We start from the raw sequence: 25361 nt of genomic DNA on the forward strand, positions 1-25361 counted from the left end.
CATCACTCAAGGGTAAAAAGTAAATACGCTTTGACGCATTGACAAACTCAGATAAATTAAGGCTGTAATTAAAATTTCTAGATCGTTCATTATAAACAAAATTTCTTCCAGTAACTCAGTTGAGCAATGTAACGAAAGTGGTCGCACGGAGTCGTGAAGCTTAACCTAGATCTACCAATTTCAGCAAACAATAGAACGTGAGGATGTGTGCCGGGGCGCCAACCTTCATTAAATTTTGCCAGTGTCGTCTCTTGTGCTTTATGGAGAAGATTTCCTGAGACTGCAGTGTTGTCGGATTGCCGCTAAGTTAACTTTTATTTATTTTTGTTATTGTCTTTGTTTTATATTTTTGCTATTATCATTGTTCCCCTTTAATTGAATAGTTGATTCTGTTTGTGTTAGAGTATAGTGTTTAAGTGTTGTTTTCTTTTCACTCTCTCGCCATGCCTTCTAAATTTATCAACATTGTTTGTCCACTTCTATTGTTTCACGTTTTCACAAGTTTGCGTTCGGAAGGCAGCTCCACGAAATTTTCCGATGCATCACAGGTAAGGAAAAGGAGTTCTATGATTAGTGTAGATCCCAGACTTCACGAGTCTTCGCGGTCACTAGGGATGCGCACGAGACGAGTCGAGACAGGATTTTCCTGACAAAATTCGAGTCGAGACACGGCTCTTCCAATAGAAAAATATACATTTTTCGAGTCGAGACATCACCTTTACAGCATATTTTCAAGACGAGACTGCCACAAATCTTGTCTCGTGCGCATCCCTAGCGGTCACTATGTAAACAAACTTCTTTAAGCGTCAAAAATACTTGAAACGTAAGTTCAAGTATGGTTGTATGACAAATTTAGCTATTGCAAACAGGAAGTGTGAGAATTTAATTTTCGGAATGAACTTGTGTGAAAATAAAATGTTCCAAACAAGAATAAGGCTTCATAACAAGCTACCACAGCACTGTTGATCTTAATTATGTATTGCGTTACAAAAATGCAACGGTGCACGTGCTACACACTAACTGAAAGGATTCGTTTTCGTGGCATTGCTAACATCAATATTTTTTTCCTAAATTTGTTTGCATATGAAATCATCACGACATGGTTTTTGCAACAAACTTATATTCCTTAATATGTTTTCTATTTCGCGTGTTTTGAATGGACATTTCTGTATGTAATTGTTCCAACTTCGGGCAGATACTCTTCGTCTATGGTGACTGCAAACTTTCTCCGATCTCATATTTATAACTTTCTGCAGTTGTTTTTCGTTGTATGATATGACTGGCTTTCAACACATGAACCTTCGCTTTATGGACCACCTTGAGACGTATCATTTTGTGAATGACGTTGTGAATGGTTAGTTATAACTCACAAAACCGGGACGCCATAGCATGCTGCGTTGGTAGATTTTGCGATCCGATCAGTGTCTTAATTTCCCACGACATCGATGTTGTCAGCTTCACTGGGATTAATTTCAATATAAATAAATCGGTGAAACATAAGTACGAGGCCGGTCATATCTGCATATGTCGTATTATGGCATTCACAGTTGAGCGTCCAACAGTAAACTCGTGTTCGTGGCACTCTTTAACTACACAGAAACATTAAAGTGTATGGTGCTTATGCAGAGTCGTTTTGACGTCTGATTAAAGCCATACTACGAGGTTGACTAACGGATGGTTATCAAAATTGTATTCAGAGTTTCTGATTAGGACGTAATATTTGACGAAGTTAATCACATGTCACTAATCTAGAGCAGAGGCCAATCTTTTACCCACGGATTAGCGTGCGGCACAACATTTCGTATTTCATATATTTTCATTTTTACAGACTACGCATGCGCTCATCTACTTTTCCGTAGTTGCCACATTTATTTTTCTCACCCGATGCATTGGGGTTATATAAATTAATCATACCCAAATTATCATTTTAGTTGTACTCAAAGTAGACTCTGAATGCCATAACGTGCACCTTTCTTAGTAAAGAGTTAGTTTGCATACTAACTAGTCTGAGACTAACCCTCGATTAACGAATTGTCTCTGAATACCGCCCTATGTGTCGAAATATGCTATAATGTAGCTTTAGGCCCCATTCAACTTCGCGCAATAGGCCTACTTTGCTTGCAAACACATCACTCAGTACTCCGTTCGTGGTGCAACTTTGCACTTTTGCCCTGCCGTGTGCATAATTCTGTCCCTTGCATTTCGTTTATGTAAATGGTTACTAGTCTTTGAAAACTTGCAATTCATTAAATTAACTCTTTTAAAAAGTTAATAGAGTTGATACAAAAGCTTAAAACAAGCGGTAGTATCACATGTACCCACCACATGGAAGAGTTTGGTTTGCATGACGTGATATTTTCTCATAAAATATTGAAACCGGCGGTGGTTGTAGATTTCTACCACTTCTGATTTTTTTTTTAAAAAAAGATTAGAGTGGAGACGAAATGTTTTCTTGAAACGCTTAACTGATCGCAAGAAAACGCTTCTCGGTGTCTATTGGCATTTGTACTCCATAGTAATCAATGTTAAGACCTGAAAATTTTTACCATTTCCGCTAGATGAATCATCAATGAACTAACTCAATTCTTAACTTTACATCCTGGCCAAAATTGATAGTTATCCATCAAATAGTTCTTGAGATATTTTGTCTCCCGAACGGAGATACGGACAGACAGAGTAAATACGCAAGGAGCGTTCAATAAGTTTTGCACAAATGGTTATAATATTATTATTAGTTGGAATATGATGATGAAATATTTTAGATGAACATACTTGATTTTTTTGGCTATAAGACCATTCAGTCAATGTAGCCTCCATCTACTGTGACGCATCTCGTCCAACGTTCTTTCCATGACTGGAATGCACTTTGATAAAAATTCAGGTGACTGATTTTTAAACCATTGTTTCCCCTTGTCATTGTCGAATATTTTCCCATCAAATAGGCTTTCAAATCCAAACAGGAAGAAATCCGAGGGAGCCAAGTCTGGATTATAGGGAGGCTGAGGAACGATTTTCCAACCCATTTTTATGATTTACTGCTGTGCCATCACAGCTGCGTAAGGCTTGGCATTGTCATGGTGGAGTTTGTTAATCTTACCTTGCAGTTTCGGTCTGTTGGTCTGGTGGAGAGCACGTCGTACCTTATTCAGTGACTAACAATAATACTCCTTGTTAAATATGGAACCATATTCCAAATTGTCAATGAAAATGACACCGTACTGATTCCAGAAAGAGGGGGCCATAAATTTCAGGCCTGATTGCAACCAACGTTGGATACTGAAGCGGTCCAATCTGTGATCCTCATAAACCAGAAGCAATTTGCTATGGATTGATGTGGTTGATTCATCACTGGTTTCGAACACCAATTCTATTACTGACCGTTGTCTGGTCCTGGTGTGTCCATTGTGGTCTACCTGTGAACAATAGGAAACAACAATTAAAAATATTTTGAAGCCAAGGGATCGAAGTGTGTTCACCTGAAATTTCATCATCATATTGCAACTGATAATACTATAACAATCTGTGCAAAAATTATTGAACACACTTTTTACAAAGAAGTTTGGTAAGTAAAACGCCTTAAAAATTAATTATCTATATAGAAACTGTGGTAAAGGATTTTATCTGTGAAAGATTGATTACCAAGAAAACATTGATTTGTTTTTCCTATGTACAAACTACAAAGAAAACTAAAGTAAGAATACAATTTCATAAAGTCTCGATCAAATAAAGATTCTAATTGTATAGAGCAACAATTCACATATAGCCCTATACAGATACTCAAGGCTTACATAAGAGACGCATAAACCGTGTTCTACGAATCTCCATTCTTCGAAAGTCGAAAAAAAAAACTAGAAAAGGAATGCCTGAAGATTTCATACAAGACAAAAGTCAATCAGAAACCGGAAATAGACCAAGAATTGAATTTGGCTTTCAGCTGCATAGAAAGACAGGAACAGTCCAATAGCTACCTATATAGCAACGCTCCAGATTTGTCTTTTGCCTTCTTCAAACATTGGAAAGGAATTTACCGAAATGGCAGAGCAAAATGTACGTTCAGCTGAAACAAGAACATAACAAAAAAGAAAAAAAGAAAACTAATACAAATAAAACTATTTCTTAAATCAAAAAGATTCCTAACGTTGCTGTATTTCTTAGTAGTTCTTTTGTTGTTTCATTTGGCATTTTCTTCAATGCAAACATACTTGAGAAGATGCTGTCTTAGGAAAGGGTGATTTAATTCTATACTTAAGAAACAAAGGAAGAAACTATATATGCATTTCTGAGAATGCAATATTGAATTTAAACATCGTTTTGTCTCTGTTCGTTACGTATCATATCTCCTGAGTTTCAAAAAATATGTCGAGTATTTGAAGCTCATACTTCAAGGATAAAAAAAGAATAGACAGCATAACTACTTTGTAGGTCTCTCCAGGGTCGGATCCGGGGGACGATCGGGGCAATTGCTCCGCCCCCAGAAGAGGAAACTTTCTTATTTTATATATGAATAAAACCCATCCCAGAGTTTTTAGCTCTTAAAAGTAGCTCTAAGTAGCAGTATTACAACCCACCGCCTCCCCATAAGTCCGTCCTGGATCCGCCCCTGGGTCTCTCTAGTGACTTTGTACTCTGTTATCGATAAACGTACTGGAAAGTTATGAAAAATGTACTAAATAAAGACGATGGTCTCTCAGAAGTAAAAGAAAGCGGAAACCGACGTACGATTAACTCTTCTATTTTTGTCGTAAAGGAGAAAGTAGACAGTTCTCATGGGGTCTCTGGTTCGATCCCAGCTCGTGCCGTGTGTACTTTGTGGTGGACAAACACCGTGATCGTGAGTTTTCTCGGGGTTCTCCGGTTTCCTCCCACTTTCTTCATTCCACCATCTCACTCATCTCTCATCAACACCGTCTCCTTTAGCCTAACCGGCATAAGCGTGGGACATAAAACTTAAAGATTTCATTTCATTTTTTCAATAAAATCTAACTTAAATATACAAAGTAGGCCTACCTATAAAGAAATACCGTTTGATGTTTCAATGTATCAGAAGAAACTATACGTAAAGTACAGGACAAAAATAGTAATTAAAATTAACTATAATTCATAGTAATTAAAACTAGCTAACATTATTTTCATTAAGATATATCAAGTAAATTCATTTTTTAGGTCTTCAATTTGGGGAATTGCTGTACAATTATTGTAGTGTGATTTAAGTTGCTACACTTTTTTGAATTTTACATTTCAAAATAAAACAAGAAATAATGGTTACAATTTACAGTGTTTGTAAAATAACCGTTTTTATGTATTATTAGTATTTTCGTTCTCTTTGGTTTATTATTATTGTAGTAACTTGTAACAATCTTTGATTGTTCCATTTTGAAATGTAAAATTATAAAGAAATTTAACAATTTCATAAATTATACTACTACCATTCTTCAAATTTAGGTCTACAACAGTTCCCAGAATTGTACAGTCCGCAGCGAGAAGCCTGGAACATGAGCATGTAAGTGTCTTGTGAAACTACGTCTAACAGCGCAGGGAATCAACATAACGTCTAAGTGGCACGAATCACGCCAGGAGAAACCTCGGCGTCATCCCCTGCACACTTATTTTGGAGCAAAAGACTTCGTCGTTTCTCAATAAACTGACATGCTCATGTTGCAGGTTTTTTGCTGTGAACTGTACAGCTTTGATGACGAATACAGTAAGTACTTTTGAAACGTAAGTTAAAATAACTAAAGCACATATGAAATACAAAAAAAGAAAGTGTTTTCTTTTAAGTGAAGACTTCGTTTCCATATGATTTTCAGTTGTGAACTGTGATTTCTAGTTGTGGACAGGTATAATAAATGTTAGTTAACAGCATAGTGCTGCAAACAGCTTTTAGGCGCAAATATAGGACTTTGCAAAAAAAAAAAAAAAAAAAGTCAATATATAAAGGTAACCAAGAAAGTATGTTGCTTTTTGTGGAGGTCTGTGTTCATCTGGCCCTCATACCGTAGGTTCAATGCGAATGGATATAAGGCGATGATCAGTTATTGGTGTGGGCATATCCAACATACTACCTGGTTGTCTCGATTCAATTACACCGTGAACTTGCGTAAGGACAGAGAGAACACCAAACCTCCACGGAGCGTCATAAGGGCATGTAGACCTATACTGTACGAGTTCAAACTGGGATCCAACGCCGCTGCAGTGGGACAGAAGATATGAGAGGCGTTTGGTGAGGGTGTAATGACTACGCTGACAGTGCAACGATGGTTTAACAAGTTTAAGGACGGTGGCATGACAAAAGACCAACACATGTACAAAATGAATGTTCTTCTGGCAGTAATTGAGGCGAACAGTGGCCAGACATGTGAGAAACTTGGACTACAAATTATTATAAATGGAGAAACCATTCGGTAGTACCTCCATTAGCTTGGGAAGCACTACAACTTGGGTCGATGGGTCCCACATAATTTGACTCCGGGAAAGAAGGCATCGCGAGCAGACACCATGTTTCTTTGCTGTTTTGTCTGAGAAAGGAGCCATTTCTGGACAGGGTGTTGACATGGGGTCCTGTATGAAGCAAGATGACCCCTTCATCATTGGCATCCCATGAATCGGTTCCAAAACAGCCGAAACCAGAACTGCATCAGAAGAAGGTCCTTCCGTGTGGTTGGTGGACTGCTTGCAGCATCATGTATCGGGAACTGCTACTAGTTGGTAAGAATATCAACGTGACTGTGTACTGTTAGCAGTTCAGCCGTGTTCAAGAAAAATTCAAAACTCTGGAGCCAGCACTTCTCAATCGTAAAGGGGTCCTTCTGTTACAGGAAAACGCTAAGCTCCCCCGTGGCTAAGATGACGCGGGACACAATTCTATGCCTTCGATGGCAAACACTATTGCATCCACCATACTCCTCGGATATTGTACCGTCCGATTATCATCTGTTCGATTCCTTGGACAATCACCTTAAAGGATGTCAGTTCAAATCCCTAGTAGAGGTGCAAAATGCACTTGATACTTTCTTCGCTTCACGGCCCATTAATTTCTGGCCTTCCAGAACGTTGGCTGCTGATGGGAACTATTTTTGATCTTCCAGTGTCTTAGATAACATATCGATGTTCGAAGGTGGTAGGTGAAAAAGCAAGAGAACTTTCTTGGTTACCTTTATATAATCATTTCAATAAAGTAGAAAACATTATATTTTAATATTTATTAAATAAAAAGTAACCAGCAACTAAGTAGGGTAAGACTCTTTTTCAGAAGGTTAAATATTCAAATTTTCAAGGTTCAAGCTGACTTTTAAAACAACATGAAAATTAAACAATTAAGTGTTTTTAATATTCCAATTTCAGAACGATGAATTGATAAATTAGTTTCATTTATTTTTCATTTAAAATAATTTATCAATGTTTCTTAAAATCACACGTTCAGCAGACAAAAATTCGAGATCATCTTATTTCATATTTGAAACATATACGTATATATATAGCTTGGTTACAACATACTAAAACTCGGAGCTTCAAGTCTTATCTATTCAAGATTTGTTTAACATCTATTAGCTATGATGGCCCCGCGTACCTAGTCTCTAAGGCTCTCTCCTTTCGTGTGAGTGCTCCCATGTTCGATTCCCGGTGGATACACTCGGTCGAAAAGTTGTAACAGTTTTTTTCACGCTAACTATTGTGAGTGAGGTTTTTCTATGTTTTCGTTTTTACACTAGGCAAATGTCGGGAAGGTACCTGACATACAGGTTCCAAGCCATTTTTTCCCCTTCCTTGTTGCTTTCTTCGTTCCCAACTTCCTCAGATAATGTGCTCGCTGAAGGACGTAATCTCTTGTGAGTAGCTACCTTAAGCCCGTAGATGTTGGTTGTGCCTAGAATTATGTATGAGTAACTAAATACCTTTTACTATGAAAATGTCAATCAAAATGATGACAGAGTTACTGTTCTTTTTAGAAGAAAGTTGATCTTTTCTTTTGACAATCTTAGTTTAGATAACATATGTTAGTAGTCCTGCACACGGGCGTTTCTGTCACTCTCAAATATCTTGTGTAAACGGAGACCTACGTCAATGCTAAACAACGGATTGGACACTTTACAAGGCACATTCAATTTCCTAAATTCATTTTTGAAGAAAACGATTTCAGTGTATACTAAATTTCAAAATATAAAATGAAATTTTCAATAAGGACACAATGTTATTTGAGAAGATATACAGGTATTTACCGAGTCATTGAGCTGTGCATAAATTGAATGCTGTTGCACACCGTCAGGAAGCAAGAAAGATAGATATAAAATATCATTCAATCCAGAAAAATTTATGGAAATTCAAGTAGCCAAATCTCTAAATAGGCGTAAAATATGGACATTTCTTTTTCTTTTTCTCTTTTTTTACGTATTTTTTCAGTGAAGGGAAAATCTGTGTTATACGTTGTCAAATAGAACATATATATATATATATATATATATATATATATATATATATATATATATATATATGTTGCGCTGAGTCACTACAGCAAGGTAGATACTTTTAAAGGATTTTTTTAAAAGTCAGCTCCATAATTTCATAAATTCACTCTCTTCTTCGGAGAGATTCCTTTATAGCCTATAAAACATCAACGTAAGTTAATATCTACTAATAATGTAATATATAACTTAATAGCACTTAACAATAGGTACTTGAACAGTATTTACTTGAGCTTTCTCTTCTGTATCTATTTACGATTTTCTATATCGTGTGAGTTCTTTGAACTTTTAATGATTGCTTCAGTTCATATTTTGGAAATAATAATTTACTTAATTCTAATAGAAGAAATTACTTGAAAATAGAAAAAAAAATCTAGATTGAGAGAATGTGTAATTTTATGAGTGATACGAATGCTTTTATGGAGAAAGGACATAAAGGTAACATAGTAGGTAAACACGACTCAAGGAAAAGAAAAAGAGACAAGTGTGTGAACTTTTACTGACTTAACTCACATGTGATAGGAAATCCAAGTCTAATAACAAAATCAATCTTTTCATTTGGTGAACGAAGTTACCAACTTCATTAAAATAGATTTTTTAAAAAAACTAAATTACAGAATTTCGAACATTATGAGTGTCAGGTAAAGATACAATATCGTAAAAGGAACAGACTAAAAAGATTTAACTATAAAGAAAATGGTGAAGAAAAGGAATGAAATTAAAATATGGAAACAAAATTAAACTGAAAAATACCAAAATTGCACAGTAAATTAATATTTATTTACAATGGAAACAGGAAAGCAAGTTGAGTGTACACAACATACAAAACAGTGATTGAAAAAGAAAAATAATTAGAACAGATACAGAAATTTTAGTAGTGTAAGGGAGATAACTTTACTGGAAGTGGAAAGAAAAAATAGAATATGGAAAATAAATATGAAAAATCCTTTAATCCCAGCAGTCTACATTGAATGTTGTTTAACATGAAGTACTGTACATATGGAGTCAAAGCTGACTCAATCTATTTTATTTTAAAAATAATATTTGTTTGTTTATTCAGCTTCATAACTTTAAGTTCCATATGAGTTTTCAACTAATAATAAAGGTAAACATATATAATACAATTTTTACTTTATAACCAATATAAAAATGAAAGAGACTATGTATGTGACTTAATAACTCTTAAACCAGCCGACCGATCTCGATCAAATTTTCAACGTACATGATGTACGGGTCTGAGATGTTTTTTTTATCATTTTATTTTGACAGTACAACTTAGGGGAGCTGGAAAAGGAGGACATATATGTATATACAGTGGCGGATCCAGAATATGAACAAGGGAGGGGCTAAACCATAGTTTGCAGCTTTATCCAGTATAAAGTAGGATTGAAGCCCATTTTATCCAGTGTATACCTGAGCTTCAAGGGGGGCTATAGCCCCTATAGCCCCCCCCTTGGATCCACCTCTCTCTCTCTCTCTCTCTCTCTCTCTCTCTCTCTTTCTATATATATATATATATATATATATATATATATATATATATATATATATATATATATATATATATATATAGGGTGGTTCAAAGCAACACTGATAACGTTTAGGAGGTGATTCCTGACACCAAGATAAGACAAAAAATATAGACCAACTTGGGTGCACAAATGTTTCCTTTCGGAGTTATAGGCTGTCGAAAACATGAAAAAAATGAACTTTAAAGGTCCATAGCTCCAAAACTATGAGATCTACCGTAGTCGGGTCAAGACTTCACTTAGGAACTAGTATGTCCCCTATTCAAATATCCATGTTTCAGAATCTTGCGGTACTTCCGCAACCATTTTTATAGAGTTAGTTTGTGAGTACTTCAACTTATATGCCCGTAGCCAAAGATAAACTAAAACTTCATTATAGCTGCTACGTATAACATTCAAGCAGCTAAAACGTAATGAGTAAATTTTTATTACGCTGTCCACAAGTTCTATATTTAACAATTGTTTGTTAAAATGTAACAGTAAAGAAAGAAATTTTGTGAGAAAATGGTGTTAAACTAAAATCCAGACTCAAAATATCTGTTTTTGGCCTTAATTTTGGAAACCGAACTCTCTGAAGCTCAGAATATAATGCTTTCTGAATGGGTAACTGGACGTAAGTAAGATTGTATACCAGAACAAGAATGGTTTTGTATCCATTTCTTGGTCTATGATACTTATCTCTCACTTGGCAGATTAAGTTTAGGTAACCAGTAGAACACAATATCAAGATGTATAACTTCCAGGCACTTGATAATCAAAACGACACTTAAGATATGAGGTGTGTATAACTTACACTTCCTTGCAACAACTGCAATGCCAATTTGAAATCCTACCCAGCCCCAAACTGGATATAGAACTTACTCGTATTGGATGTTGTTAACATACTTTCTTAATTCTAGCATCCACTACAAGGAAACAGAAATTGTACTTGAACACGAATAGTCATAAAAGATAAAAAAATGCGAAAATGTACCTTTCTACAAAATAAATAGTGAATAAGTTTTCTTTTTATGTGAAAGGTCCTTTATCTCTAAAAAAAATGTGTTTTTCATCTCTAAGGTAGCTAAATAACTAACTCCACGGTCTATTGAATTCGAAGGTTCAATGCTGCATTGATTAAGATTATCCACTAGTTTTTATCGATAGCCAACTGGATCAAGTTTCTGTTTTATATTCATATTTCTATGAGACCTATCTTGTTACTGCATTACTTTTTGTGCCTATGTCTTCCTATTTTGTTTTTCAATTAGCTTTTGAGTTTCAAAGATTTTCGATTAAAAGTTTCAAAGCGTTTTACTTTCTTCAATTCTGGCCACATGACCTACGCACCTGAACCTCCGAGACTTAATGACTCTAAGAATCTAGATAAACAGGATAAATGGTGCAGTGTTTCCTCATTAAACAAATGGTAAAATATCCTAATGGCACCTAATGTTTCACAACTCCCTAACGGAGTGTTAATAAAAAAAAAGATTGGCAGCATTAGAGAATATAATAAAACCATAATCTCCAAACTAAGGTATCGGGTTTAAATAATGATGCTTGTAGCAGTCAAAACGCTATGTAAAATGATTAGTTCATCTGTACTCATCACAATACAGTATATTACCAATATTAATGGTTGTAGTTTATGTTAGTGTGTATTATGGAGGGGAATGAAGGTAGATAGACACTTAAGTTTTCTGCAGTATCTGAAAGAAAACTAGCATCATATGTTGGGTCAAAGAGTCATTAAAAGCGGGTGATCTTGTGTCAATAAAACTTTCAAGTTACTCTCAATTTTGAACACTTCATTATGATCAACTGAAAAATTAGCATTGTCCTATGTTCGAATTTCGGATAGCGATCTTGTCTAGAACCCCAGATACTGGTTTGAATCCGGCTTAAACCAATGGGTCTCTTCTCATATGACCTTGGTGCTAAGAAAGGATATTGAACTCAAGTCCATCTATCAATTCTAAACTCTTTGTTTTATTTGACTTCCAAATTTGTTTGTAACTTAGATGGATTAATTTAATATGTTATATTCTCGTCCGTAACTAAACATTCAGGGAATGTTGTGAAATAAGTAGATCTAGGCAGTATCTTCATGTTTTAGGGGCAAAAATACAGTGTAAACGTAGAGAATGGAAGAAAGGCGGTATATTGCATATTTGTACATTGCTTTTCATGAAAGGTTTCAAATCTCAAATATTAATGAAAACGAAATGAAATCTTTAAGTTTAACGTTCCATGGTTATGCTGGCTAGACTAAAGGAGACAGTAAAAATGAGAAATGAATGAAATGGTGGAATGAAAAAAGTAAGAGATACCCGGAAACCTCCGAGAAAACCCATTCATACGGTGTTTCTCCACCACGAAGTTCACTTGGCGCGAGCTTGGATCGATCCAAGGACTCCATGCACCAGAGGTGAACGGTCTACCACTGAGCCACCGCGACCCAATCAACTATTAATATCTCACCATAAGATAAACTGTTTTAACGATAAATAAGTTGCAATTGCTACTTATAGTAACTGGGTAAACGTTCCTTTGACATGGAAGACTCGCATTCGATTCCCGGCGGGAGATCATGTAGTTCGCATTCCATGTTAATCAATAGGTCCTGTCTCATATAGCCTCGCTGCTGAAAGGGACGTTAAACTCAAACTTAATTCATTATAGAAACTGATTAAATTTTATAAAATCTAGCAAGTACATTTAGAAGTGTTCGTCTTCAATTATTTGACCCTAATTATTTGATCAATTATACCAATTTATTATTTTACCAATAGCAAATTAATTTGTAGTAAATTGTGTTAGTATATTATTGTAAGACCACAAGAAAACAAATTGCATATTCAACTCTCTCTGCAGCTGAACACAACAGAGCATATATATAGTTAGGAAAAATGTAATAAAGCATAATAAACAATAAAAAGTTTTAAACCTCGTTACAAAATTCATTTCTACATGCTTCAATTATTAGATTAAATGAAATGTTTCATACTATATGAAATCTTTTTTTCCCTTTTAAATAAAAAACAAAACTCAGTTATATGTATACTGTATAACAGAAGAATTACAAACGAAGCTAAAATAAATTGAATTTTTCTTCATAGCATTTTATAATTTAATAAATTTTTTCTTGCGTTTTAACACATAAAAGCACATAACAAAATGTCATTTTGCATGTATGTCGGGTGCGTGGCAATTTTATGTTTGTATGAAATTCTGAAATTATAACTAGCTTATACGTTAGATGTGATGTTTCCTTTCACACGAAAAATAAGATATATATATATATATATATATATATATATATATATATATATATATATATATATATATATATATATATATATTACATATCTATATATATTAATTCGAAATAGAAAGGGACCAGTAACAGTTCTATCCCGTGGGGCCTAGATCACCCCAGTTTTTTGAGTGACAAAAATATTTGAAGCTATTATTTATATATTTTTGAAATTTATTGGAAACTGATTATATATCTATCTGGTTGCCTTCTTCTATCTCCGCCTTACCTTCTACTTGTAAGAGTTTCACCCTCTAGATCCGTCTCTGAAAGGGACACAAAAAGAGTTCGAATTACCCAAAATTCGAAATATCCAAATAAAAATATGTATTTTTAAATATCTAAAATCAAGTAACCAAAGCTACTATAGTTACATGCAAAATGTCAATCTGTAGTACACTTTGCAGTTAAGGCATCATATTATTTATTGTGATAGAATATCGCAAACAAAGAAAGGACATTCATTCGCATATATAGTAATCCAACTGTACCATGAAAAACACACTTAAGTATATTGTATCATACACTGAATTATCATACTGAAAACACATAACCGAGTAATACCTTTAACTATGTGTTCTTGATTAAAGGAGTCCCTGCTCTTCGCTTGCTGTGATTGTTTTCACACTGTCAACAAAATCTTCAGTTTTATTTATTGCGTAAAACATGTCATTAATAACATTGTTTACATTCAATAAATCTTCTTAAATTTTCAACCTTCATTCTTGGAAACTTCAGCTGTTTGGCACAGGCTCTTCTTTTACTTCATCACTTATTTTGTCTTTATCGTTTTTTATGATCATCAAGTCGATTGTGAATCTCGGTTACGTATGGCTGCTTCTTGATAACTGAAAACCATGTTTTAGATGCTGTTCAAGTTTAGATGCTGTTCAACAATAAAATTTCTTGTAGTGTATTACTTCGAATTATCCAGACCGGAGGTTGAACATTTCGACTTACTCACGATTTTTACCATTGTTTCCAATACAGCGTTCATGGAAAATCAACTTACGTTCGAATTATCCAAGTTCGGTTTAAATTTGCAACAGGTCAGATCTCAAGATTGGCAATGGTTAAGTGACCGGATTGTTCGTGGTTGTGTGTTATTGAAAACTCCATACTACGTAGGGAGCAGTAGAAAAGTAGTTTGCAGTGAACTAAGCAGACGGTGATAGTGTATAGTTGACTACCTCTGATTCCCAAAGGGGACAAATTGTTGGCCTTTGGTTATGTGAGGAGAGTGTAACGAAAGTGATAAATTTATTGGATATGTCACGGTGTCCAAGGTTATGAGTCTAAACCAAACCACAGCAAAACCAAATCTACGATGAGGGGAAACAATAATCAGAAGGAAACCCTCAGTGACAGATCCAAACAAACATTAAAGCTAATTGTAACTCAGAGCAGTCGTGCAACTGAGATGAAAGTGACAAAGAAAGTCAAGCACTACCTTCTACAACCACAGTCATAATCACAGTTATGATCATATCAATTCGGGGTTGTCTGTGAGGAGGCGTATCATATAGGTAGGACCATCATTGTTCTTAATTCGAAAGCGCCTCGTCGGATGGATGTTATCAGCTTGAATTTCTTTCTCTGTATAAGCAGGATCGACGCCACGAATGACAGCTGACAGTAGAGGAGCTCGGTGTGGAGGCGGTTGTACTTTGGTTGTAGATGATTTTAACTTCTGCATTCGGGTTCTGCAGTTAGACTGAAAGATGTCTCACCGACTTTAAAGCAGATGGTTATAAAGGGTTTGATTTGTAGTTTTTAGTATGATGCCATTTTCTGTAGGAGTAATACGATAGATATCCTCACGGAATCAATGATGAAATAGCTTCTGGAAAAAGTTTTTAGTATGTTTGAGATCTTGAGGTAAATTGGTAAAGACTATTGCATCAATAGGAGGAGTTCTGTCGGTCGATTGGCATTCGATAGCAGGGTCAACTGAAGTAGTCGGTGGAGCAGGACGAGTTTTGACTAGAGATTTAATAGCATCGGTGTACTTCGATTTCTTGGGTGATAGGGAACGATCACGGGAGCCTTGCAAACTAGTCGAGGCAGTGGGATTTCGACATAATTGAGAGTGTTCTTCCATGTCACATTCCGACGTACTCTGTGATATGCCTGTGACAATCTTTGGATTCCTTTTTTGGCGGCCCGGAGGCCTTATATTCGGCGGTGGAGGAGGTTCCATCCCAACCCCAAAAAGAGGTTGAAGATATAGATATGCCGACCGAAGATCAGTAGTTTACCAGTAAGGGCAAACAAGTTATAATTCAGGTTTTGTTAGGAACTAGTTAGTAACTAGTTAGGAATTCAAATAGTATAGGGTATTAATTATTCTAAAGATGTTTATGTCATCTGCGTATCATAGTATTTGTGAGTATTTTTACTTTATCTGGTAAATATTTCATAAATAGAGTAAAAAGAAGTGGCCTGACGGAACATTCCTGAGGTATTCATTTCCCTATTTGACTTTTACTGTATGATACTTTTAAAATTTTTACTTTAGAAGTTAAATTTGATTAGCAAATTTAAAACTATCTGTGACAGTGATACGCCAATTTTTAAAATAATATTTGAAATATTTAGAACTAATCTATGATCAATGAAGTCAAAGCCCTTTGACATATTGTATCTATGCTAAATAATATCTACTTGTAAATTACTCTTTAGTGAAAGTATATAAAATGGAATAATGAGTAATTATAAAAATGAAGTAAATGCATCACAAAGATAATGTGACAGTCGCAGAACTATTATTTAGGCATCAATAATGAATCATATACACTGCTAACGGCACGAATTTAGCACTTTTAAGAAAAATAAAACTAATACATTAAATATAAAATGTGAAATTAATTTTAAAGATGTGTACAAATGTGTTTTCTCTTAAGTATACAGATATGTTTCTAGCTCAAATTAACGCCAATGTAGTATAAAATGCTTTTGTGTGTGTGTGTGTGTCTGTCTGTCAGTTATACTAAAACATTGTCGAAAGCAAGTATCATCATATATTCTGCCATTTTTATTGGAAGATCACTTGAAACAAACCTACAGGCTCCCATGCAGTACAGTTCTAAGTTAACCTCTTAGTCTAGCACAGGTATTTTCTATCTTAATTCCAACCCTTGCTTCTCTTTTTTCTTATTACAACTATTATAGGATTTGAAGCGTCTTACGCTTTATTAAAATTCACAACATAAATCTTTGCCGTAGGGGCTGTGATAGCAGTGATAGAATGCTTACCTCTGGTACATGGGATCACTGGCTTGAACCCGCCTCCCACTAAATGTGTTTTTTGGTCTATAAAACCACATCCTTGGGATTTCCCAGGATTCTTCCATTTCCTCCCACTTTCTTCATTCCATCAATTCATTCAAATCATCACCATATCCTCTTTACCCTACAGACCATAATTTTGAGACGTAAAACTGAAAGATTTACAAATCTCTCCCGCAACAGACTTGGTAGAAACTGTTGACATCAGAATAAATGAAATAATTTCTTCAGCTCATTCAAAGTTTACAAGTATATAGCAGTGTTTCTCGAAAACAAGATGAGAAGTAGATTTTTAAATTCGGGACGATAAAAAAAAACATGAAAATTCTTGTCTCGTTTTCGACGATGAATCTTATGAGTCTCGAACGGGGACACGGCACAAGTCCTGAATGGCGCAAGGCCTAAAAATCATTTCGCGGCACAAGTCCTAAACGGCATAAGACCTAAACAGCACAAGACCTAAAACTAATTTCACGTAACAAGTCCTAAACGGCAAAAAACCTAAACGGCACAAGACCTAAAAATCATTTTGCAGCACAAGTCCTAAACGGCACTTGGCTTAAAATTTCCTTTTGGCGCTATCATCGCGTCCGTGTAAAGAATGCTATCAGTCAAAGTTTTAGATATACTGTTTCATATTACAGAACCTGATTCTAGCTTAGTTCTTACAAGTAATTTTTATAAGTACATATTCTATCCTTCTGAAATAAAAAATAAATAAGTAAATAAAACCTATTCTCCTTTCTTGCTCTTTGCATGATAGCATTTGTATGGACACAAAATTTTAATTGCTATCAAATGTGATTCCCAGATCTTTCACAATGTCTCTTTCTATTTCCACATCATTGACTTCGTATTTGTAATATAATGTTGTGTTTTAATTATATACGTCATAAATTTTGCTTTCTTTGTGCTGATTTGAAGTAAATTATTTTAACACATATATTTATTGTATTGAACTCTTTCTGTAACAAATAGTTGTTATACTCGTAATTAACTACTCTTTACTCTTTATGATTATTAATAATAGTTTTAGTATTACTAACATACCTGTGACCGTTGGAATTAACTAATTATTATTATAATAATAACATATTTCAGACCTGAACCTTGATTGTACGTGAAGCTAAAATCAAAGATTATATCACGGAATGGAAATGATGGCTTAACCCCCAAATGAGGTTATTCTGTTTTATGTTTATTAAACGTGTTTAATAATTACAGCAAATTAAGAATGTTTATAATAGAATGTGAAAGAAAATACTTTTTAAAAAAATTAAGCTACGTCATCCTGTTAAAATAATTAAAGGAACTTAATTAATTATCCACTTGCTACTCTCATTTGCTTAACTGGACGAACCGAGACCTAAAGGAAAAGAACTTTCTGCCCAAATCTCATAAGCAGTGGGAAATTTCAATATTATAGAAATTGACCCTCCTTCCCTCTTAGAAGTGTAATTTTCAAGATGCTGAAACATATATTTTATTACTTTTAGTTAAAAAATCAAATACCGAGTTTCACGCATCCAGCTTAAGCTAATTCTTCCTTACTTCATAAATATTTTCTTAAAAGTAATGAGGAATTCGAACACTAAAGAAAGTGCCCCTTTTATCTTTCCCTTTTATGAGTTGAATTTTCAGGTTGTTTTTTTTTAAAGTAGAAAGTTAATATATGATAAGCTTCATTTTACTAGCTTTAGAGATTTGCGAGATACACTACCCTTAAAAAAACTCTTACCCCACCCTTTTTACGATACTTATTTCCAAAAATTCTTATATCCTGCTTTCGTAAGAAAATGATTTTTTTTTAATTAAAATTTAACGACTCTACTTGCAGTAGTATACTCACAAAGTCACTCATCTTACCTCTTTTATATAAGAGTACAGAATATAAACACAGTTAAACAAATGGACTTCCATGAACAGTTTCCGATTCCTTATGACTAACTTATTCGTACATTTTGCACAACCTGTGTTTTTAAATTCACGCATTGTCAAGACTCAGGTTTCAAAAAGATAACAAACTGAAATAGAATAATAATAATATGTTTATATGTGTACGTGTGTAATATGTATATATTTATTGTCTTATTGAAGCTTTCGTAATTTGGAAATACACTTTTGGTTTGCTTTTAGTATGAAAAAAGCCTCCTCTCCTACAAAACTTTGCGGGCTATATCCTTGTGTATGATACCTGTTGTGTTCTGTTTCAATAAATAAATAAATGACTATGTGTTAGTTTCTTCAAATACATTGTGTTGCATATTGCATTAGTAATTTAGCGTTATTGGTTGATGTTTTCTTACTTATACATATCAACTCTAGCAAAACACATTGTGAAATATAGTAACTGTATCGTATAATAAATGTTCTGTGTTCAGTTTTAAATTTACTGCGTTCTTAATGTATGCAGTCGGTATTTAATGTTCACTTGTGAAATGTCTAGTAGGCTTTTGTCCTATCTTGGAAAAGTTAAGAGAGGGGCAGCGGTAGCTCAGTGGTAGAGCGTTTACCTCTGGTGCATCGGGTCCCGGATTCAAACCCGGCTCCCGCCAAGTGAACTTTGTGGTGAACAAACACCATGTGCGTGGGTTTCCTCGGGGTTCTCCCGTTTCCTCCCACTTTCTTCATTACACCATTTTATTCGTTCATTGCTCATCATCACAGTCTCCTTTAGCCTAGCCGGCATAACCGTGGAACGTAAAACTCAAGCATTTCATTTTCAAAAAGTTAAGAGTGGGCTTTTGTCCTATTCTTAATTAAACGCACTCCACAGAGTACATATTGCAATTCTGAATGATTGCTTGGTTTCAGAAAAGTATGTTAAAATATACTTTTTAAACATTTTTATTTAATTCCTTTTTAGGAATTTGTCTGAGATTCTCGTATCTCCATTTGAAAGAAACGAATTTCTTAGCAAAATTAATTCTTAGATTGAAATAGGTTATATAATGTAATTCATGTATAACTGCAGAACAGATAATGATAATAATAATTTTAGTAGTACAAATATAGTTGTTACTTTTAGAATTAGCTACGTTAGTAACATTATTGCCAAGTAGTTACTCGTCGCAATTTCGTGTGGTGGTGGCGAATTTCAGAATTAAGGAAAGTGAATTAAAAATGCACAAGATCTAAATGGCACAAGTCCTAAACGACATAAGACCTAAAGAACACAAGACCTAAAAATCATTTCGCGGCACTAGTCCTAAACTGTGCAATGCCTAAATGGCATAAGACCTAAACGGCACAAGACCTAAAAATCATTTCGCGGCACTAGACCTAAACGGCACTGGTTCTAAATGGCCCAAGACCTAAAATTTAGGTCAAGTGCCTATATTTTTAGGTCTTATGCCGTTTAGGTCTTGTGTCGTTTAGGACTTATGAATGTCACCCATATAGTTTGCCTACGGAAAGGCAGCTTCTCGTACCACCACGGTGTGTGTAGAAGACACATCGTCAAGATAGTCCGGATATTAATAATGATAAAGAGATAGCACAACGTTTTTAATCGGTTTAGCGTTCTAGAAATACTTACCATTTTCTCTCTTAAATCTCTGTACAGATTAGAAGTGGTAGAAATCAGTTTCAATTGTATATTCCATGTATACTCTAACCTGTTAGTGAAACTAAAAGTTGTAAAATTCTACTAACACTTCCGGTTTCAGTATGATAAAGTATCCACACAATACTTCGCAGGATATACACGTGACTCTGCTAGTTTCTTTCACATGGATTGAGTGTTGCAAGGATAAATTTTATCTCCAACTTTATCTGTCTACTGAAACCAGGAGTGATACTCGTACACCTTACAATTCCAGATTCAACATTAAATCACCATAGTCTGCAACTCTATACTGGAGTTTCAGAATGTGAAAAGAAGAGAAACTCACTTGTTAATGAAAATGTATCTGTATAAGTGAAACTTAATTCCATCTATAGAAGCTGCTACGAACAGGGTGACCCATAATTTTATATATGATGTTTTACTGACTGTAGTATTTGTAATTCTGGACAAAAAGCTTCGATATGACAACACTGTGTCACTTGAGAGTGAGGATAACGGTGGAGAAGCAGCACCGCAACGCAATGCCATAGCAATGCGAGAGTGGCTGAACGAAACATTCTCGAACCGCTGGGTCGTTCGACATGTGTCTGTAGAATGGTCAGCTAGATCTCCCGATTTGCAATCATCTGACTTTTTCTTATTGGGTGTTTTAAAGTACAAAATGTATCAATATCACATACGCAACTTGACCGAATTAAGGGAAGGTATCACAGAAGAGTTCTACAGGATACCAGTACGGATCTGTCAAACTGCTTGTGGCAACGTTGCACTTCGACTCCAGGCAGGTATCGATTTGGATGGTGAATTGGTAGACCATGCCATGAAGAACAAAGATTAAAATTCCTGTAAGTAAATGTATGAGTGTAATGTATTCATATTCAAGTTATGTTGCTAGTTTCTTTACAGCAGTCTTTGCAACATCATACAAGTAATTATGGGCCACTTTGTATTTAGGAAGTACTTGATACAATTCTACACTTTTAACACAATCTGTGTCACTAAGTTGAGGAAACTATTCGAATGAAAACCTTGAGTTCATGCTAAAGTACTTGCATTTGTTTTATTTTGAAATAATTTTACTGTTCTGCATTATCATGAAAGCAAATGAAGTTGAACAACGAAGATCACAAAAAGTAATAAGACACTTCACTCATAACGAGGGTAATTTTAAATATTTTAGTTTTTATTATTTTTATTTCTTTTTTATTTTTCCACTTTTTCATCATAAAGAAAATTTACATTTATATATTCAGAAGAGTAATAAGAGTACGCAACATCAGCGACAAACGGGAAATTGTTCATAGTGAACTTCCCATTCCGGAAGTTATATGTTGTATGTATGTGTGGTTGAAATTACTTCCGTTGTACGTACTTCACTATTCTAGTCACGTTCCAAAAGAACATACCAGCACGGTATGCATTCATACGTAACCTTCGTCCCTTTTTTTTGTGTGTGTGTATGTGTGTGTGTTGGGGGGAAACTGTTGAAAACCCCGGGTGTAATCAATAAAACGTGAAACTAAATGGAAGTGTCACTGGTTGTAAAGGACTCTTGAATGTAAATGTGGAAACTCTGGGTCCACCATTCTTAGCTTTGAAATCTTTTGTTTGCTCGACTGTGTACCACATGCAGCCTGGGAACAACAACTCTCAACGTTAAGCAAGATTTTCTAATTTAAAAAGTGAGAATAAACACAAGAATACACTTATGCTACAACTTTATCTTGTTTTTTTATCTTTTTTATTTTTTAGTAAAACAAAGTTGGAACAACTATCTTTTATCTACTTACTTCTTTTTTTAAAAAAGGATCTTTGTATACAAATTGCTAAAGTAAATACGAGTAATCTAATGTAATGATGAATATCTGCTCCACGGTTTCTATAGAAACACTACCACAGCACTTGAAATATAAATGTTTGAGTTTTAAGTAACATTTTCGTATTTTGTTTTTCAAACTAATGCAAATATGAGAGTGTCACAATATTTTGGAAACAGAATCCTCACATCAAAATAAGAAAAAAAAATCTTATGGACCTGTATTCAAAAGTGGATAGTTTCAGAGTTATAAAGTGCCGAAAATGTGAAATAAGTTAACTTTAAAAGTTCATAGTTCCACTACTATGGGACCCATCGTAGTCGGATCGAGACATCACTGGGGAACTTGTATGTGAACTATCCAAATATCCATCTTTCAGAACCTTCGGTACTTGCATAATAATTTTTAGAGAGACTTTTTGGGAGTACTTAGGCACTTTTCACCCACCTCTCTAAAAAATTGGTGTGTAAGTACTGCAGTATTCTTAAACATGCATATGTCCTGTATATACACCGTGTATATATGCGTCCTTAGACTGACAAATAAATTTGACGTAAGTTTTCGTTTATCACGTTGATTTGAAACATATAATAATCTGTGACAGTGTCATTTGAAAAATATAATTTTATGTTGGGTTCGTAACGCTGTTAAGTGTTGCAGAGTTTGTCAACTAATGTGAAACACCGTCTGAACAGTGTTGCTAACTCAACAGAAAGTTATTTTCTTTCAAATGGCACTACCCCGGATTATTTTACATTTGAATTCAACATGTTAAATGAAAATTTACACCACATTTGTTAGTCAACGGTACAAGCTAAGGAGGCTACATTTTCGCAAACGTCTATCAATATCAAAATTCATGGAGACCTCTGAAACAATAACAGCGCAAATGCGACAGACATGACAATGCACATCAGAAGTATTTAGTATCGAATCCTTGACTATAATATGACATATTTCTAACAAGCAGGAACAAAGTTATAAGGGATATTTGACATTCTCCAAAAAGTTTTGTTTCGAAAAAGTGTTTATATTTTTTCTTTTAGTTTAAGGTCCCATTTTTTTGCACGGTAGGGAGGCTAAGGGAAACGATGATGATGAAATGACTGATCATGCTGGAATTATGAAAAGTGAGAAGAAATGGGAAAATCCTGATATAATACACGCACACGCTGTTTGTCCAGCACTAAACCCACTTAGCGGGAACTAGGGTCGAACCAGGAACTCGCGCATCAGAGGTAAGTACACTATCACTGAGCTATCGTGGCCACCATCTTTGAAACAGGTACCACACCCAATGAAATTGTTTCCAATAGACTTAAAGATCAAAATGCTGTGGATAACACTGTTGAGCTGGTAGTTTTGCGGAGTACATCAAACAATGTCCCACAATGACCTTCCACTAATGTTCTTACACATTCTCTGAGATAAATTTACCATTAATTCCCTCACAAGAAATTCCATTTCAGTTCAATGTTTCCTAGTTAGTGAATCATAGTCTTTCCGTCGTTACGATAATAGATTACATACTTGAATGTTTCATGATCAGAAGAGAAAATTGCATTTGATCAAGAGATGCTATTGACGTTAAGCATCCTCTGTGATGTTCCTCTGTCTCCTTTCTCAATACTGTCACTCTTCTGCAAAGTAGCATAGAACTAGGACGGTTACACAGGAGAGGGGTTTGGTCACTTGCCAATATCTTTAAAAAAAAAAAAAAGATTGATTTCAAACAAGCTTGAAGAGAATTGAGTATTATCGATTGTTGTGAATATAAGGAACGTAAAAGTAAAATCCGGTATACTTTTCAACCTATTCCTTAGATATCATGATTTTGGTTTCCAAATTCTATTTTCTCTATTTCCTACAATTTTACTATCAAATTTTCCTGGATTAGGAAGATTTTCGTTTAAGTTTCGAGCGTTTCTTTCAATTACTTGCCTCTTTGTTTCCATTGAGTCAAGTACGTATTTGCTTAACGTGATCGTAGATCCGTGGACTCCGATCCTCCATTGACTCCGTGGATAATACACTTTAGCAGATCATCATTCTAATAAGAATTGTTTTGAAAATTGGAAAAATATTTCACTGAAACAAGGATGAATTGTATAATAGCAAAGACAAAATGAGAATTATCGTATCTATTTCCTTTATAATGCTGTAAAGTGCAGAAAGAACTTTTTATTCGAACAATACAAAGATTAATATACTTGAGTCTAAATTCTTTTGTGTATGATAAGCTGATGATATATATAGATATATGATAAATTCAGCAGAAAATCTTTTTTTCCTATTTTCTGCAGTTCTTCGTACTGTATAACAAGAATAATCTCTGTTCATGCTTTTATTGAACCATGTACTTATCCATTAAACAATCACGTGGTTAATACACTCTTTTTATATGGAATCATGAGATTTTCAAACAAATCAATGCTGAAATATAGCATTGTATAGAACATGTATAGATTACTCTTATTAAGATGATTTTGTTGAGCTAGTGTGGTTCACAATACCTGTACAATGCACGGATAATATATTGTGAAATTCACTATTCATTATGAAAACACACTCAAAAAATCATAATAATTTGAAAAAATTAAACGCGGGTACAATTTATTATTTCTTACCAATTTGTAAAGTTAATGATTTAATTATTTCTTTCTTTACGCAATGATATATTCATGGGCCTACAAGAATTTTCAACTACAGTGATTCAGAAAAATAGTGAAACAAACATCATCTTGCTAACGAATATATGACTAACTAGCATGATTAAATTTGTTTTTGATAGCGTACATATTATATGACTGGCTCGTGCGAAGACAATAGTAAGATTCCTGAAAATTTGAGTTGTAGGTGCAATGAATAGGTATGGAACAATAAAACAGTATGTAAATAGTTTAATTTTGGAAATACGAGGGTCGGCTGATAAATTCTCGGCCTGACCCCCTTCCGATTATACTACCCTGATGTAATTGATGTCATGTGAAATGTTAATATTTTATATGTTTAAGTACTAAATTTCACGATTCTACCATGAACGGTTTTCATTTTACAGGTAATTGAATGAACCATGGCGGAGCCAGATGTCAAATTAACCAAAGAGGAGTTGTAAGGTATAATGAAGTTGTTCTTCCTGCAACAGAAGTCGCCCAAGGAAATCCATGGATGCATGCTAGACACATTGGGTGGACAGTGCCCTTCATACTCCACTGTGAAGAAATGGTGTGCGAACTTCAAGCGTGGTGAATTTTCAACAGAAGATGGTGACAGGTGTGGCAGGCCAGTGTCAGTGTCAACTCCGGAAAAAGTGGACCAGATTCATGATCTGATTTTGAGCAACAGACGGATTTCGCTTCAGGAGATAGCTGACAAAGTGCACATATCCAAAGAACGTGTTGG

General features: G+C 34.7%; 1 protein-coding gene across 1 annotated transcript in view; it reads left to right on the forward strand.

The window, feature by feature from the left end:
* The window catches only part of LOC145673261 (uncharacterized), a 551410-nt gene that overhangs the window by 320093 nt on the left and 205956 nt on the right, over positions 1 to 25361 (forward strand). The window lies entirely within an intron of this gene.

The sequence above is a fragment of the Thermobia domestica genome, chromosome 16 (genome assembly GCF_964235325.1).
Source record: "Thermobia domestica chromosome 16, izTheDome1.hap1.1, whole genome shotgun sequence".
Taxonomy (NCBI): Eukaryota; Metazoa; Arthropoda; class Insecta; order Zygentoma; family Lepismatidae; genus Thermobia; species Thermobia domestica.